Source organism: Acinonyx jubatus, chromosome X, assembly GCF_027475565.1.
Source record: "Acinonyx jubatus isolate Ajub_Pintada_27869175 chromosome X, VMU_Ajub_asm_v1.0, whole genome shotgun sequence".
Taxonomy (NCBI): domain Eukaryota; kingdom Metazoa; phylum Chordata; class Mammalia; order Carnivora; family Felidae; genus Acinonyx; species Acinonyx jubatus.
The window spans coordinates 65,513,649-65,527,994 of NC_069389.1; positions in this window are offsets into that span (position 1 = coordinate 65,513,649).

Here is a 14,346-nt window from a genome sequence, read left to right on the forward strand (position 1 = left end):
ATATATCTGTTAAGTCCATCTGGTTGAGTTTGTCAATCAAAGCCATTGTTCCCTTATTGATTTTCTCCTGAGATGATCCGTCTAATGATATAAGTGGGGTGTTAAAGTTTCCTACTATTACTGGATTATTGCCAATGAGTTCCTTTATGTTTATTATTAATTTTTTTATACATGTTGTTGCTTCCATGTTGGGTACATCAATATATATAACTGTTGATCTTGTTGAATTGTCCCCCTTATTATGATATAGTGCCTTTCTTCATCTCTTGTTACAGTCTTTGGTTTAAAATCTAGTTTATCTGATATAAGTATTGCGACTCCAGGTTTCCTTTGATGTCCATTTGCATGATAGATATTTCTCCATCCCCTAATTTATAATCTGCAGGTGTCTAGTTCTAAAATGAGTTTCTTGTAGGCAGCATAGAGATAGATCTTGTTTTTTGTATCCATTCTAACACCCTATATCTTTTGATTGGAGCTTTTGTCCATTTTCATTTGCATTTTTTCAGATTTATGTTTTCACATTATCTGTCTCTGGGTTGCCTGCCTGTCTGGAACAGCACATTTCACTTTGGGCTCTATCCCAGCCATGCCTGCTGAGTTTAATTTTTTTTTATTTTTATTTTTATGTTATTTATTTTTGAGATAGAGAGTGTGAACATGGGAGGGGCAGAGAGAGAGGAAGTCACAGAATCTGAGCTGTCAACACCAGCCCAACGCAGCACTCGAACTTGCAGACCATAATATCATGACCTGAGCTGAAGTCGGATGCTTAACTGACTGAGCCACCCAAGCACCCCAAGCCTGCTGACTTTTAAAAGTCCAAACCTTAAAGACATGGTGTGGAAACGACCAGCACTGGTCTTCTGGAGGAAAGTATCATTGCACCAAGACTGATGGAGATTTGATCGAGAAGGGCCATTGTGCCAGAGCACAGGGGCCTGGGATTTGGAGAAAAGCAGGCTTTACAATGTCTGGGTTAGCTGTCCTCAGCGGGTTTCTCTGCACTTATGCCAAGAGACAGAGGAAGACAGTGACACCTGCTGGCTCTTTTGTCCCTGGAGAGGCAATGCTACTTCTCACAAATGTGGTCCAAGAACAGTCTCTCTCCATGTGCCTTAGGTGATCCTCACATCACGCTGTGTGCCTCAGCGTTGCTTGCCTGCCTTTTCTCAAAGAGTAGGGCAGTGCCCTCAGGACTCTATACCAGCCAAGGCCACAGATCTCTGCACCTCCAAACTTTGAGCCTGGCTCGTTGCAAAAAAAAAAAAAACCCATGAAAATCAGCACTTCTTATTTTCCTAGTCAATGGCTTTGGGGAAGTGTTTTTCTTATGCTTTATCCCTCTGTGCTGCAGTCTCTCTTGCAGTTCTCCTTGGCCAAGATTCCCTCCCCTCATGAACACCTGCAATCCATTTCTTCCCCAAACCACATCTCCATACTTCCTACCTTCTTGGATGTGACCTATTCTCTCTATCTAGTTGTGCTTTTTTTTTCTGTCAGTCTTCAGGTCAATTTTTTGGGTATTTAGAGTGGTTTGATTGTTATCTAGTTGTGTTCAAAGGACAAGGCAAGCCTAAGATCTTCTCCCTATGCTACCATTTTAGTATTTATACTTCTTTAATCTACATGTCTATTTCCTTGCCCAGATTTGGAAACTTTTAGGTCATTAATTCTTCAAATAATTGTTTTCCTTCTTTCTCTTTCTTTTCCTTCCTAGATGCCCATATGCATACATTTGCCCAATTAATGGTTTCCTATAAATCCTCTAGGTTTTCTTCATACTTTTTCCTTTTCCTTATCATATTGAACAATTTCAAAATAACTGTCTTCAACTAGATGAGTCTTTCTTTGGCTTAAGTCTGATGTTAAAAAATTCTATTGAGGGACACGTGGGTGGTTCAGTCTGTTGAGGTTCCAACTTCAGCTCAGGTCATAATCTCATGGTTCATGAGTTCCAGCTCCACAGAGGGCTTTGTGCTGACAGTGTAAAGACTGCTTGGGATTCTCTCTCTCTCCCTCTATCTCTACTTCTCTCTCACTCTGTCTAAAAAATAAATAAATAAACTTTATAAAAAATTCTATTCAAATTTGCAATTCATTTATTGTATACTTCAACTCAAAACTTTCTGGTTTTTCTATATCATTTGTATCTGTTTATATTCTCATTTATACAAATGTTATCTTCCTGAAATCATTGAGGATTTTTATGGTGGTTATTTTGAAATATTTTTTTTTCAGGTAATTAATGTATCTCCCTTTTTAAGGTTGTTTTCTGGAGAGTAATATTATTCCTTTCTTTGAGCATGCTTTTCTGTTTCATTGTATGGTTTATAATATTTTCTTGGGATCCACACATTTGAAAAAAAAAAAGTCACCACTTCCAGTCTATTTGGACTAGTTTTGCACAGAAAAAAAAAACTTCACTAATCAATACTATTAGAGATTCTCAGGGTTTCTCAAGTTCTTTCTATGCATGTGTCTTCTCTGGAATTATTCAAGTAAAATCCCAAGTACAAGGATGTGCTGGTTTATATTTTAAGAGTGTCATAATCTCCTGTTCCTTCATTGTCTGTCCATGGTACAAGTTCTCTGGAAATTAAATAAGATTACCAGATATATTTTATACTTAGTAGCTACCAGATTTCTAGATTGTGTCAAGTCCCACCAGTGCTTCAAGTTTGGCAAGACAGAAACAATTCCATTGGTCAGCTCTCTGAAAATCCATAATGTTGGATGCATTATTCAATCTTCTCTTTCCCTTCCAGTTCTCATTGTATTGGTCTTGACTACTTATCAAAAGTCCTGTAGTCCTGCAGTAAGCCCACCTAGCTATTTTTTGTTCTATATGTCCCCATAGGCTTCTAAAGTATACTGAATCCCACTAATTTTCTAAGACAGGGAAACCAAATACCATTACCTCAGGCAGCTTCCTGAAGAGCTAGTATGTTAGGTACATGCTTCAACTTTTTCCCTCTCCTGGAAGAAAGGCAATTGAGGGATTTCTCACCTGAACTGGGAGAGTAACTATGGTGAGTGAGTGGGTTCTTGTTCAAGCCATTGTCTTTGTTCTCAGTTCTTCCCAATATGGTACACTCTCCTGTAAGCCTCTAGATCCAGACAAAACAAAAATAAGACCCTAAAAAGTCTGAACACTGGATGTATGTTTCAGTGTTCTCTTTCTCTCTCTGGGGAGAAGGTTGCAGGTTGATTTCCTCTTGATCATGCTGTGCTGAACCAGAAGTAGGAATTATGGCATGTGAGTTCCCACCAGGTTTGATATACCTGTTTTGTGCTTGCTTGAGGTACAAGAGGTTGTTAACTGGTTTCTGCATTTCTCACAAAGAGAATTGTTCTGTGTACTGTTGTTGAATCGGTATCTTTGTGACAGGAAGGGGCTTTTGAGCTTCCAATTCTGACATCTCGCTGACATCAACCTTCCAGAATCATTTTATTCACACTTTCTTCATTACCTTGATTAGATTCCATGATCTATCATAAGAGCCACAACTCCTAACTTCTTAGACTCTCTCTCCTTCAAAATTGCCTGGCAAAATGCAACGCTGATTAAATTTGACCTTTGCCTATTGTAACTTCTCCTGAGCAACTCAATGAGAATGGACAAAAATATACAACTATGTTGATTAGTCACACAATTTATGTCAAAAAACCTGAAGTGGATCTTCTACACTGTTAAATGATCATAGTACAAATCTCTAGTCCAGGAGTTGGCAAATATTTTTCAAGCTTCAAGTAGTAAATATTATAGGGTTTGTGTGCCATGAGGACTCCACTGAAACAATTCAACTCTGCTATTATAAAGCAGCTATAGATAATATGTGAAAAAAATGAGGAGGTGTGTGTTCCAAACAATTTATTTGTAAAAACAGTCAATAATCAGATTTGGCCCACAGGCCATAATTTTCTGCCCCTTGCCCTAGTCAATTTACTCTCTTTATTGCCATGATGACTATTTCATTTTTTTCTATCTTAAATCCTCCAACTCCTCATTCTCCCTTCCCCACTTGAGCTAATAAACTTAAAAAAATCATTGAAGAAAGAGAGAAACAAGTTACAAGAGACTCTTAATGGTAGAGAGAAACCTGAGGGTTGACACAGAAATGTCGGTAAGAGATGGGATAGATGGGTAATGGGTATTAAAGAGTGCACTTGTGATGAGCACTGGAAGTTGTATGTAGGTGATTAATCACCAAATTCTACTCCAGAAAACAATATTGCACTGTATGTTGGCTAACTAAAATTTAAATTAATTTCTTTTTCTTTGAGATGATAGAAAGCATCAGAAATGCAGAGATGTGGTTTTAGGGAGAAATAGTTCTCAGGTGCTGCAGAGGGAAAAGAGCCATGGTCACAGATGTGGACAAGAGAGAGGATCACACAGGGAACACACAAGAGGAAAGATTCCCCAAAGCCACTGAGGCTACAAAAACGAGAGGGGTTGAATTTTGTGAGTTTTTGCAACCAGCAGGGCTAAAAGCCTAGAGATTTGGAATCAGTTTGACTGATATAGTGTGGCAGGCATTGGGGCTGTTCCTGGAGAAAAGACAAACAACTTAGGGACATACAGCTCGGAAACAGTGATCTGAAGAATGCCTGGGACACATAGCTCTCTGTGTATTTGCTCTTCTCAGAGTGCATTCCTGAGAGTCACTATTCGCAGAGACACCTCTCCAGGAACAAAGAAGCTGGCCAGCACCATTTCCCTCTGAATCTCAGCTAAACACAGAGCCACCAGCAGGAAGCAATGCAGTGCCAAAACTTTCTGCCTAACTTGCTTACACAACGTCCCACCCCACTGAGCTGTGATGGGATTGCCCATATCAGTCACACTTGCCTGAGTCCCAGTGCAATGGGCCTCTTACCCAAAAGACGAGAACAAACACCCACACAATGTTTCCTGATCAGAGAGTTCTGCAGGTATTCAGTTCTGGTGGAGCTGGAGTCAGGTATCATTTCACAAACATACCAGAGCATACCTAGATAAAACTCATTACATTGAGGTGAGGGACAAAACACTGCCCACAACAGGCAAGGATAGCTTACACAGATGAATGGCTTGAAGGACAGAGTGGCCAAAACACAACCACAGAACACACACAGCACATACAGGAGATATTCCCTGAAGTACCAGGTCATGTGCACTGTAAGACCCCTTCTTCATTAGGCCATTACTTTCAGGAGCAGGAGACATAACTGGTTTTTCTGGAACATAGAAGTAGGCAGAAACTTAGGGAAAAATGCCAAAACAGAGAAATTTATCCCAAATGAAAGAACAAGATAAGGCCACAGCCATAAATCTAGCTGTTAATTATATAAATAACATGCATGATGGAAAACTTAAGCAACAATCATAAGGATATTCACTGGGGTGAAAAAAGAATAGAGGAAATCAGTGAGCCCCTTACCACTGAGAAAAAGGGGTTAAAAAAGAATCAATCAGAGATGAAGAGTATAATAAATGAGATGAGAAACAAGCTTGATGAAATTAACCCCAGTCTGGAAGAAAAAGAGGAATTAATTGACCTAACAGACAAAATAATGAAAAATAATAAAGCTGAACTATAAAGATAAAGAAGAATTATACACTATAAGAATAGACTTAGAGAACTCAGAGGTATCATAAAATGTAATAAAGTTCTTTAATTTTTTAATGTATATTTATTTTTGAGACAGAGATAGACAGAGCATGAGTGGGGGAAGGGCAGAGAGAATCCGAAGCAGGCTCTAGGCTCTGAGCCATCAGCACAGAGACTGATGTGGGGCTTGAACCCACAAGCTGTGAGATCATGACCTGACCCAAAATTGGATGCTCAACCAACTGAGCCAGCCAGGTGCCTCGTTTTAAATTTTTTTAATGTTTATTTATTTTTGAGACAGAGACAGAAAAATGTAATAAAATTCTAATTAGAGGAGTTCCAGATGAAGAAGAGAGAAAAAGGAGCAGAAAATTTAATTGAAGAAATAATAACTGAAAACTTCCTCATCTGAAAAAATAAGGAGACATCCAGATCCAGAAGGCACATAAAACTTGCATTAAAATAAATAAACAAATAAATAAAAGATTCATACCAAGACAGCAGCATTAAATTTGCAAAGTATAGTGATGAGGAACAACCTTAAAATCAGCAAGACAAAAGAAGTCCTTAACTTACAAGGGAAAATTCATAAGGCTAGCTGGAGGTTTTTCAACAGAAAATTGGCAAGCCAGAAGGGAGTGGCATGAAATACTCAAAATGCTGAATGGGAAAAGTCTGCAGCCCCAAATACTCTATCCAGCAAAGTTATCATTGGAAGGAGAGATAAAGAGTTTCCCAGATAAGCAAAAACTAAAGTAAATCATGACCACTAAACCAGCACTGCAAGAAATATTAAAGGGGACACTTGGGGTTCAAAGAAGCGATCAAAAGTGACAGAGACAAGAATGGATAAGAGAAAATCTCCAAAGACATGACAAAACAAGTAACAAAATGGCAGTAAATACATATATATCAGTAACTACTTTGAATGTAAATGGACTAAATGCTCATATCAAAAGACAAAAGGTATCAGAGTGGATAAAAAACAAAAACCCTCTATAAGCTGCCTTCCAGAGATTCATTCAAGATCTAAGGACACCTGAAGATTGAAAGTGAGATGATGGGGAAACATTTTTCACAAAAATAGATGTCAAAAGAAAGACAGCTTAGCAATACTTACATCAGACAAACTGGACGTTAAAACAGAGTGTAACAAGAGGCAAAGAAGAGCACTATATCATAATAGTGGGGACAATCCAACAAGAATATATAACAATTGTAAATGTTTATGCACCTAACATGAAAGCACACAAATACATAAAAAAAAATAATAGCAAACATAAAGAAAAAAATTGATAATAATACAATAATTTTAGGAAGTTTTTGCACTCCATTTTCATCGATGAAGAGATCATGTAAACAGAAATAAAGAAGAAAACTGTGGCTTTGAAAGGCACACTGGAACAAATGGACTGAACAGATATACTCAGAGCATTGTATCCTAAAATAGCAGAATACACATTCATTTCTAGTGCATATGGAACATTCTCCAGAATGGAATCTATATTAGGTCACAAAGCAGGCCTCAACAAATACCAAAATATTTAAGCCATCCAGGCAACTTTCTGACCAAAACTCTATGAGACTAGAAGTCAAACACAAGAAACAATGTGGAAAGGTCACAAATACATGGAGGTTAAAAAATATGGTACTAAACAATGAATGGGTCAACCAGGAAATAAAGGAAAGAATTAAAAAATATATATATGGAAACAAATGCAAACTAAAATACAACAGAACAGAAGCTTTCAGTTGCAGCAAATGAGTCCTAAGAGTGAATTACATAGCAATACAGGCATACCTCAAGAAGCAAGAAAAATATCAAATAAACAACCTACCCCTACACCTATAGGAGCTAGAAAAATAACCACAAATGAAGCCAAAAGCTCGCAAAAGAAGGTAATTATTAAAAGTTAGAGAAGAAATAAATGATACAGAAACTAAAAAGACAATAAAACATATCAAAGAAACCAGAAGCTCATTCTCTGAAAAAATTAATAAAACTGAAAACTTCTAGCCAGAATCATCAAAAAAATGAGAAAGGAACCAAATGAATAAAACCACAGATGAGAGAGGAGAAATTATAACCAACATCACAGCAATACAAACAATAAAGACAAAGTATTATGAAAATCTACATGCAAAATTGAAGAAACATAATAATTTAGTAACAAACTATAAGAACTGAGACATGAAGATAAAAAACTTGAACAGACTGATAACCAGCAAAAAATTCAATCAGTAATCCAAAAACTCCCAACAAACAAAAGTCCAGGACTATATGTCTTCATGATTAAATTCTACAAAACATTCAAAAAACAGTTAATACCTATTCTTCTAAAACTATTCCAAAAAGTAGAAATTGGAGGAAACTTCCAAATTCATTTCTCAGGCCAGCATTACCCTGACACCAAAACCAGATAAAGTTACCACTATAAAAGGGATCTACAGGCCAATATCACTGATAAACATACAGGCAAAAATTCTAAATAAAATACTAACAAACCATATCCAACAATACGTTTTAAAAAATCATTCATCATGATCAAGTGGATTTATTCTTGGGCTGCAATAGTGGTTTAATATTCACACATCAATCAATGCAATACATCACATTAATAAAAGGAAGGAGAAGGATGTGATCATTTCAATAGATGCAGAAAGAACATTTGACACAGTGCAACATCCTTTCATGTTAAAAACCATGAACAAAGTAAGTTTAGGGGAACATACCTCAACATAATAAAGGCCATAAATGAATAAAACAGCTAATATCATCCTCAATGGGGAAAAACTGAGAACTTTTTCTGTAAGGTCAGGAACAAGACAGGGATGCCCAGTGTCACCATTTCCATGCAACATAGTACACAAACTCCTACCTACAGCAATCAAACAAGAAAAATAAATAAAAGCATTCAAATTGTCAAAGAGATACTTTCACTATTTCCAGATGATATGATTATAGAACACCTGAAAGTTTCCACAAAAAACTGCTAGAATTGATAAATTCAGTAAATTCATGGAATATAAAATCAAAATAAAGACATTTGTTGCATTTCTATACAACAATAATGAAATATCAGAGAGAGAAATTAGAAAGAGAAATTAAGGAATCCCCTTTAAAACTGAATCAACATAACCTAGAAATAAACCTCACCAACCAAAGGGATAAAAGAACTATATTCTGAAAACTATAAAACACTGATAAAAGAAATTTCCCAAAATAGGCAAAGAGAGCATCTACAAACAGCTGGACAGAAGGATGAAGGAGCAGAGACTCCAAAGCAGAGCACACAGAACACACATATAAGAAACACCCTGAAGTGCCAGTGACAGTGCAGAGCACTACAGGATCTTTTCTTCATAATTCTATTATCAGTAATATCAAGAGAAGTAGCTGACTTCCTTTATACACAAATATACACACAGAAAGTCAGACAAAATTAGGACAGAGAAACATCACCCGAATGAAGGTACAGGATGAAACCATAGCAAGGGACCAAAGTGAATTGGTTATAAGTAATAGGCCTGATAGAAAATTTAAAGTAATGAAGGGAGGAAAGTTAACATGGCAAAGGAGTAGGGAGACCATAAGCTTCTCTAATCACTCCAACACAGCTAGATAATTATCGAATCATTCTGAACACCCAAGAAATCAATGGGAAGTCTGACAGAGGAAAAACTCCAAGTCTACAAGTACAAAAGTGACCACCTTCTTGAAGGTAGGAGAAGTGGAGAGTTGACTTGGGAGAGACATAGCTGTGGGTAGGGCAGCATGGAGGGAGCTTGCTTACAGAGAATACTGCAAAGTATAAGCAGCAGAGCACAATATCTGAACTTATGGAAATGTGCTACAGTTGGGGATGTGCCTGACTTAAAGGTGCTCAGGTGGCGAAGCAGGGTAGAATCCCAAGAGTAACAGCATAGTCTGAAGATTCTCTAGGTCACAAGAAGGACGGGTGGTGCCAATGTACTGCATTGTTTCCAGGTATAGGAGTGGGGACTCAACTGAGGGCAGCAAGCAGGGATGCAGGGTTTTTGTTCTGTTTTAACATAAACTCTAAATTGCTTCACAGTCCTGTGACCACTTTCCTCATACAGACTAGCAAAAGCCTAGAGAGACCCTCCCCCAGAGGAACACAGCTGGTCAGTGCTTAAGGAGTCCTTAAATTTTGAGTTTTGAGATTAAAATTAAAAAAAAAAAGCTCAGGCACAGGCAGGGTGAATGCAGGGTTCTGATGGAAACTGGGGGCAGAAGAGGGTTGATTGCTCTTTTGTGAGGGTTCCCTGAAGTGTATGGGCACGATCTCTCAGCTCTGGGGCTAGAAAGCATAGTGGATCCATATTCATCCTGCCTATCAGCACTGAAAACATTCAGGAAGCAAACCAGTGCCCCCACGTGGAAGCCAGAGCCACTTACACCAAGACCCACCCCCTGTACCCAGGAGGCACATTTCCCCTGAAACAAGTCAGCCTGAGAATCAGCACAGCAGGCCTTTAAAAAAAAGACCAGCACACCTACTTGCTTGCACCAAGTCTACTGATCAAAGTTTCAGCTATAAGAGAACAGAAAACAAAAAGAAATAGAAACCATTCAAACTGGAAAGGATGAAGTCAAACTTTCACTATTTGCAGACCACATGATACTCTAGGACTCCACAAAAAAAATGCTAGAATAAGTACTTGAATTCATCAGAGTTACAGGATATAAAATCAACATGTAGAAAACAATTGCATTTCTATAAACCAATAATGAAGCAGCAGGAAATCAAGAAATCAATCCCATATACAATTGCACCAAACACAGTAAGATACCTCAGAGTAAACCTAACTAAAGAAGTAAACGATGTGTACTCTGAAAAGTATAGAACACTCATGAAAAAATTGGAGAGGACACAGAGAAATGTAAAAGCATTCCATGCTCATGGATTGGAAAACCAAACATTGTTAAACTTTGTATTATACCCAAAGCAATTTGCACTTTTAATGCAATTCCTATCAAAATACCATGAGCGTTTGCCTCAGAGCTAGAACAAAGAATCCTAAAATTTGTATGGAATGAAAAAGATCCTGAATAAGCAAAGCAATTCTGAAAGCAAAACTAGAGGCATCAGGATTCTAGATTTCAAGCTACATTACAAAGCTATATTCATTGTAACAGTATGGTACTGAAAGAAAAACATGTATCAGTGGAACATAATAGAAAAACCAGAAATGGACCCACAAATATATGGGCAACTAATCTTTGAGAAAGCAAGAAAGAATATCCAATGAATCAATTTGTTGACAGTCTTTTCAACAGATGGTGTTTGGAAACTGGACAGTGACATCCAGAAGCATAAAACTGGACCACTTTCTTACCATATACAAAAATAAATTCAAAATGTATGAAAGACTTAAATGTCAGACAAGAAACCATCAAAATCCTAGAGGACAACACAAGCAGCAACTTCTTTGGCCACAGCCATACAATTTCTTACTAGACATGTCACTGAAGGCAAAGAAAACAAAAGCAAACATGATATATTAGAACTTCATCAAGATAAAAATTTCTGCACAGCTAAGTAAATCTTCAACAAAATTAAAAGGTAACCTATGGAATAAGAGCATATATTTGCAAACTACATATATGATAAAAGGTGAGTATCCAAAATCTATAAAGAACTTATTAACCTCAACTTCCAAAAAAAAAATACATGGGAAGAAGACATGAAAAGACACATTTCCAAATAAGACATCCAGATGGCAAACAAACACATGAAAAGATGCTCCACATCACTTATAATTTGAGAAATAAAAATCAAAACCATAATGAGAAATGGCTAAAATTAACGATACAAGAAACTAAAGGTGTTAGTGAGGATGCAGAAATTGGGAACACTCTTTCACTGTTGGTGGGAATGCAAACTGGTGCATCCACTCTGTAGACAGTATGGAGGTCCCTCAAAATACTAAAAGTAGAAATACCCTACAATCTAGCAACTGCAACTAGGTATTTACCCAAAGAATACAAAAATACAGATTCAAAGGGGTACATGCACCCTAATATTTATAGCAACATTGTTAACAATGAACTGTGCAGAGAACCCAAATGTCCATTGACTGATGAATGGATAAAAAAGATGTGGTATGTGTGTGTGTGTGTGTGTGTGTGTGTGTGTGTATAATGGAATATTACTCAAAAATCAAAAAGAATGAAATCTTGCCACTTGCAACGAAGTGGATGTAGCTAGAAAGTATTATGCTAACTGAAATTAGTCAATCTGAGAAATACAAATATCACATGATTTCACTCATATGTGGAATTTATAAAACAAAACAGATAAACATAAGGGAAGGGTGGGAAAAAGAGGAGAGAGAAACAAACCACAAGAGGCTCTTGATGGTAAAGAACAAACAGGGTTGATGGAGGGAGGTGGGTGGGAAATGGACTAGATAGGTGATGGGCATAAGGAGAGTACTTGTGATGAGCACTGGGTGTTGTGTGCAAGTGACGAATCTCAGAATTCTACTCCTGAAACCAATATTGCACTGTACGTTAACTAAAATTTAAATTTTAAAAAAAGATAAATTTACTTCTTCCTTTATAATGTTTATGCCTTTTGTTTCTTTTTCTTGCCTTATTGTACTGACTAGGACAATAAAGTTTATAGATAACGTTTATAGAATCTGTGAGGATAGAAGTACTTTCCTTTTTTCCTATACCAGAGGGAAATCATTCAGCTTTTTCCCATTGGGAAAGATGTTGGTTGTGTGTTTTATGTAGATGACCTTTACTACATTGAGGAAGGTTACTTCTGTTTCTCTTTGCTCAATGTCCTTACCATAACCAGTGTTAAATTTTGCTAAAATATTTTTTACATCAACTGTAATGTTCTTATAATTTGTCTCCTTTATTCTGTTAATGTGAATTACATTAATTGATATTTGAATGTTGAATCAACGCCACACTCCTAGAATTAAATTCCACTTGATCTTTTTTATGTTTTCTATTGGATTTAACTGGTTAATATTTTTTGAGGATTTGGTACTTATGTTAATGAGAGATTTTAGTCCCTTTTTTAACTTATAAGTCTTCGTTTGGTTTTGTTAGAAGTGTTATGCTTCTTTCTAAATGAGTTGGGAAGTGTTCCCTCTTCCTCTGTTTTCTGAAAGAATTTGTGTAGGACTGATTTCATTTTCTCCTTAAATGTTTGTTAGAAATCACCAGTGAAGCCAAAAAGCCTGGAATTGTCTTTGTGGAAATATTTCAATATATAAATTAAATTTACTTAAGTTTATTTAATAAATATAGAGATATATACAAAAAATAAAGTAACAACCATAAAGATACACACCAGACTGGAGACAAAACTGGAGGACATCAGTCCTCTCTTAACACAGCTCTCTTAACACAGAGATAAAAAAGAATCAGTCAGATATCAAGAACAGAATAAGTGAAACTAAAAATACACTTGATAGAATAAATATCAGTCTACATAAACAATAGAAATGCATTAATGACCTATAAGGCAGAATAATGGAAAGTGTACAAGCTGAGCAAAGAAAGGGAAGAAAATTATGAAAATTGAGGAAAGCGTTAGGGGACCCAATGAGTCCACAAAGTATAACATTTGTATTATAGGAATCTCATAAGATGAAGAGGAGAAAAGTGATAAGAAAAAATATTTGAAGAAATAATAGCTGGAAACTTCCCTATATGGGGAAGGAAACAGACATCATACAGGGAGCACATAAACCCCCCCCAAAAAATCAACCCCAAAAGTCCACACCAAGACACATAGTAATTAAAATGGTAACAATCATAACTTTTTTTTAAAGCATAAAGAGAAAAGAAGACAGTTACATACATGTGGAAACCCCATAAGGCTAACAGCTGATTTTTCAGTAGAAATTTTTCAGGCCAGAATGGAATGACATGACATATTCAAAGTGCTGAAGGTAAAAAAGAGGTAGCCAAGAATACTCTATCCAGCAATTCTATCATTCAGAATAGAGAGATAAAGTATTTCTCAGACAGGGGCACCTTAGTGCCTCTGTCAGTTGAGCACTCAACTCTTAATTTTGGCTCAGGTCATAATCCTAAGGTCATGGGATTGAACCCAGTGTAAATATCTGTGCTAAGTATGGAGATTGCTTAAGATTCTTTCTTTCTCTCTCTCTCTCTCTTTCTCTCTCTCTATCCCTCTCCCTATGACCTCTTCCCTCCCTAAAATAAAACAAAACAAAACAAAACAAAACAAAATAAAAGAGTTTTTCAGACAAACTCACAGAGATAATGACCACAAAACTAACCTTACAAGGAATATTAAAAGAAGCTTTTGAGTGTAAAGGAAGACTGTAAGTGACAGTATGAAAAGTAACAAAAACACAGAAATTGCAAAAATTTTAAAAAAATGTAAAAATCAGTCAAAGGATCCAGAAAAGTATGTAAAATATGACACTACATACCTAAATGTTGGTGGGAGAGAAGTAAAGAATGTGTTTAAACATAAGCAAGCATCAACTTGACATAGATTGCCATATACAGAAGATACTATATACAAACCAAATGGTAATAACAAATCAAATACCAGCAACAGGTATGTAAAAAAGTAAAGAGAAAAGAATCCAACTATATCACTATAGAAAGCCAATAAATCATGAGAGAGAGGAAGGTAAAAAAATCAGAGTATCTATCACAAAACAAGTAACAAAAAGGCAATAAATACATACCTATCAATAATTACTTTGTATGAAAATGGACCAA